General features: G+C 45.6%; 1 protein-coding gene across 2 annotated transcripts in view; it reads right to left on the bottom strand.

Moving 5' to 3' along the window:
* The window catches only part of AMOT (angiomotin), a 46,679-nt gene that overhangs the window by 24,641 nt on the left and 16,561 nt on the right, over window positions 1-5,477 (bottom strand). The gene's annotated exons all lie outside the window — the stretch shown is intronic.

The following is a 5,477-nucleotide window of genomic DNA, read 5'->3' on the forward strand; positions in this document are numbered from 1 at the left end:
GCAGCCAGTCTCTTCTTCAGCACAGAGTTCAGCTCAGAGCAGACCCAGCCTGGCAGTTCAGCATGTCCTGAAACACTCCTGCTGCTCGGACAAAATTTCCCACCCTTTGGGATGCAGTTCAACCCTGCAGCTGGAAAAGCACACACTGTTGTTCCACCTGGCTAGAGCTGCTACAGAATACCCCCCTGGCTGCCTGTGCTCCCAGGAGGAACCCTGGACTCCTGCCCTGCAGAGGATGGACAGGGCAGCTCACAGCATTCCCACCACACCAGGAGCCTCGGAGGAACTGCCAACAGCGAGCAGGAAGCTGACCTGGGAACTAAAGGGTTACACAACAGGCTTCTCAGCCCAAGTGCAAACACCCAGTATCATCCTTCCTGTTCTCCAAGAAAGAAGGAATCACTCCTCATACCCATCACTCACCTCTGGGCATTACTCACACCTGGCAGCAGCACAGCAGAGTTCAGCAGCTCTCAGCCCAGCACAGGGTTCACTGCTCAGCATCATGCCCCTCATGTCTCATTGCCCTGTTCCCAGCAGAGAAAGGGCATGGAAACCTCCAAGCTCCTGCTCAAATTCTCTAATGGGGAAACAAATCTAGCCTTTGTTAACTAAGAGAAAACAAAGAGTTGGTGCTCTAGCTACTGCTTCTCTCCTTCTCACATTCAGGTGACTGTGGTCCCTGCCAGCAGCATCATTTCAGGAGCTCTATTTCCCCAGAAATGATCATTTGCAGCATGAGGATTTCAGGGGTCATGCAGAAGAGTGATGTGCAATTAATTTCCTCAGGAATGTTCAGTTTAGTTGCAGCAACTTGGTTCTTCCCCTCCCTGGGGGGCAGCTCTACTTATTGTTGCATTGATTTCATTAACTTTATTTGCCAGTTCTCCTAATGAAGAATGAGGCAAAACCATCACGGGCCATGCTCAAGGTCACCTGGTCTGTCTCAGGTGGTTTCCAGCTGCTTTCTTAGCTCACCCAGTTGTGTGCAGAGTTAAAACTTTGCATCCTCACAAACCACTCATCTTCCTGAGTTTATTCTTTACCTATCACCACAGCTCTGCCTTGATGCTATAATCAATTAGGGAATAACCTTACTGTGACATTTCATCTGTGATGACCTACAGAGTTAGATCAAAAAGAAATACGTTGCCAGTCTGCCTCATGGATGCAAAAAACCAATTTTCAACCTACAAAATACTCTCTGCCAGTCTGAAAACAACCTGGAGCAGTTACTCAGAGAGACTGGTCTCAGTGAGTTAATCTTATAAGCCTAATGAGGATGATTTAGATGTCAATGTTAACAATTTGAGCTATTTGACTAAAAACATCTTGTTATTCTGTCAACAGAGACCCAGTGGCAGAACCTTGCCATCCTGAGCACTAATGAAAGGAACAAAATGATGGCCAAAGAAGCACAACAGCAGCACTAATTCTGAAGGGACAGATGAACTGCCATGCCTTGTAATGATCCTTTTTTAAAAAACCTATTGTAAAGCACAACTCTAGGAAATCGTGGCTGAGTATTTCTAAACAGGATACATTTCCAAGAATTCCAGCTTCTTGGCACTCACATCCAGAGCCTCTCATAATCTTCAAATTATAGCAATCCTGTGGGCTCAAGCAAGAACATGAGAGCTTGGAGACTCTAGTTCTGTGGCATTACCAACAGCATGAGGGCTTCCAAAATGTCACACATGCATTTATATTCCCAGCAGAAAGAGACAGCACAGCTCGGTTACTACATCCTACCTTTAAAAAATATATATTTAAAAGTCCTAGTAACCTCACAATGACACCAGACTTTTTAAGACCTTGCATGCAAACTTTTACATACACATTCAAAGAACTTTTTGGCATGCCCACTACTTAAAATTTTGTCATATAAAATACTTACATACATTTTGTGGGTACAAAATACCTGGCTCTGGGATTTCTTTATATTAACAAGATAATTGAAGAATTTATTTCTCCAGTAAAGCAATTTTGGGCTGAGAGAGTCAGAAAGGTGAATGAACACAATTTGGATTTTTCAAGATTTTTAAGCCGCACTGCAAAATGTAAAAGTAAAAATGACTATTGCTGTCACCTAACAGTATTGCCAATAAAATGGTAGTAGAAAATTCCCTCCATGAGAGAATGAGTCCTCAGGTAACCCCGCAATAGTCATCAAAATTTTATCTGAACCAACCACTTCAGAAAAAATGTAGACTCTCAAAACACATATACAACGAAATTACACAATCTCCTTCCATTTGCTTAAGCATCACAGAGACCTGAATAAACCAAATGCAGAAAAAAAACCCCTCAGAGCAATTATCCCCACAAGTGTTTGGGTTTGAAGGCATAACTTTAAGGGCCACTTCTCTGTGCACCACGCAGGAATCTCTGCTCCCCTGACAGCCCCTGGCATGGATCAGAGGAACGCTCCACACAGGCCAAGTACAAACCTGGATTTATGGCTCTGCAACTACAAGGGTCACTCAGCTTTTCAGGCAGGAAGACAGAGACAGGGAGTAAGGGCAGCTCTGCAGCCATCAGGGGTGCTCAGGCTGCCAGGACAGAGGGTCACACACAAGGTCTGTGGGCAGAGCAACACAGTGGGGAGGGCAGAAGAATGAAGGGATCAGGAAAGGTCTCTGGCTCGTTAAGGTTTTTTTTAATGCCTTTCCAGCTTCTCCTGCATGTTTCGTGTTCAAGAAGCTCCAGTTCCCCTCTCTTCCCCAGCCCTCCTGCACAAACCAGGAAATGCTGACTGCGGGAGGGAGCAGGCTCCACTCCATTACACAGCCGAAATCAAACCCAGGCATTTTTGTTCTGCTGCCCAGTCATACCTGATTAGCCCCCACTTTGATGCTGCTCAGGGGAACGCAGTGCACAGAGTGATTTACTAATTATGGGACAAATTCTGCAGACCTCCCTCTCAAAAACTTTCTGTGAAGTCAATGGGATTAATCACCACAGCAGGAGCTCAGTCGCTTGGGCTCCAGATGGAGGATGGCGCTTGAATCAGAGAGACAAGGAGCTTCCCCTGTACCCAAAACTGCATCAGACAGGGGCTTCCTCTGCCCCCAAAACTGCATCAGAGACGGGGCTTCCTCTGCCCCCAAAAATGCATCAGAGACAGGGGCTTCCTCTGCCCCCAAAACTGTATCAGGGGCAGGGGCTTCCTCTGCATCCAAAACTGCTTCAGAGACAGGGGCTTCCTCTGCATCCAAAACTGCTCCCACTCTCGCTGTGCTGCCACAGGAGACCTTGCAGCCCCCAGGACACAGAATCCAAGGCACCCGTGCTCTGCTCTTAGACTGGAGGTTTGTTTTCACCACCAATGCTCAAGTGCAGTTGAGGTATACGGGAGGGAACAGGACCCTGGAGCTTCACACGAAGCCAGCCCTTTTCTTTAAAATTTCCAAATAACAGCAGAGATGCCTCTGGCATGCCCGGTATTTACATTAAACCAACATCATTACCAACATACACTGTTCCCAAACTTACACCGCCCAGGAGCAGGTGAGGCAAACTGTTTGCAGACTGGTTTAAACTTACCACACAGCCCATTCCTTTCCCAGACTGGGGAGGGTGAAGCATGAGAATGCTGTGAATTCCCCAATGTTTATCTTGCTCAACGAGTTTTATTTAACCGCATCATTAGGTCACCCTCAAATTCCCCCGAACAATGAGGGGAAAAACCCGCAGAAAAGGGTGTGGCTTCGGGAGCAGAGAGAAGGGGCTTTGTTTCCTTGACGCACAGTTCAAAAAATGCACACATTTACCAATCCAAATGAATCCCGATAAACGCCGAGCTGCGGCGCAGGAAAACTGGAGACTTCGAGGACAGTCCTGGTGTGAGGCAAAGGCTCTCCCCGGAGCTGTTTGCCTTTAAAATCCCCACACCATCACCCAGCTGCACCTTTAGCAACATAGAAGGTTTCTTGTCTAAGTGACAGTTTCTGTTAAAGCGTGTGGGAGAGAGAGGGGAATAGAGGACTCGCTCCCTTCCTTTGCTACGCTGCTCTGTAATTTATGGATTAGTCTTGCAATTGTTCTACTACTCCAGCATTTGCTTGCAAAGGAAACCTCTCCTCTGTGCAGCTATTTAGGTTAAAAAGTAACCTCATTAGATTCCCAATGCTTTGAAGACAAATTTCAGTTGCTTCCCCTACTGGAAACCTTGCCAGCTGAACCTTTCTCCTCCCCCTCCTTCCCCCCACCATGTTCTTTCAAAGCAGCCAGGATCCATCCAATACAGACAAAAATCACCCTGTCTAGAGGAGCTGACTGTTGGCGTGTTTTCAAATACCTCTCCCTTAAACAGCAAGCAGGCTACATCTCACTGCATATAATATTATGAGTATTTCTGATGCAGCTGAACCATAGAGGAGCAGTTTCCCTGTCCCGTGTGCACAGAGGTTTGAGGCCTTTGAATTTGCAAAAACATTTGCAACGAGTTTCTACAATCATTACCCCCCTAAACCCTTTCTTCCCCTTTTCCTGGCCTCTTTATTATTTATTTAGCCAGATCAAAGGGCCTTTTCATCAGGCTTGTATGCTGCTGAAGTCATTTCAGATCACAAACAATGGTGGACAAACTCTGAAAATAGCTCCTCATAGGGCTAGGAAGGTTCTGAGCAGATTCAAACTCCCTAAAGCTCAGTTTCTGCTCCCAAATACTGACTGGTTTCTTCATGCTCCCCTCAAAATGTGCAAACACAAATGCACAGAGACCTCTCCATTTACATCCTCCTGTAGCTCCTCTGAATTACCCTTTTAGCTTCAAAATGAGGCCAAAATCATTACACCAGATCCCACCTGGTGTGAGGCAGAGACAAGGTGGTATGGGAACACGTAAAGTAAAGCTGGGGTTTTAGCCCACCTTAGTAAAACTTCATCTTCCCACATGGACATCAGTGTTTGGCTTAAGCCAAATCCAGCTCCTGATCTAGAGGGAACCAGAACAGGCTGAGATTTCAAATGATGCAAGAAAAATGAGCAAAACCTGGACAAGCAAATCTGGGATGGGGCACATAGCATACACCATTTTCCTTTCCCACACTTCAGTCCACTGAAATTAAAATTTTAAAAACTCTACAGGAAGCTCAGAGGTGATTTTTGCTGCCTGCACCGTTGTTGCTTTCATTCACTTTCTCCTTTCCTATGTGATGCAGTTTTAAGAAAAATCTTTGTCTGGCAGATGTAATTAAAGTACAGCTTAAGTCTTGCAAAAAGCAACTGCAAGTTTCTACAATGAATCACACCATAACTTTGGCTTTTGTAGCAAAGCTTTTGTGAGGCTCTGGAGCCTCAGCATTAAACTTCCCCATACCATAAAATCGAGTTGGCTTGGTTTGGATTTTTTTTTTTTTTTTTTTTTTTGGTAAAAAAGAGTCAGGCCTTGGTAACAGTCCTTCCAGACAGTCTGCAGCTGAACACAATGTGTCATCTCACATAATGAAGATGGGGTCTTTGCTGAAGGAACT

The sequence above is a fragment of the Corvus brachyrhynchos genome, unplaced genomic scaffold, assembly GCF_000691975.1.
Source record: "Corvus brachyrhynchos isolate BGI_N302 unplaced genomic scaffold, ASM69197v1 scaffold346, whole genome shotgun sequence".
Lineage (NCBI taxonomy): Eukaryota > Metazoa > Chordata > Aves > Passeriformes > Corvidae > Corvus > Corvus brachyrhynchos.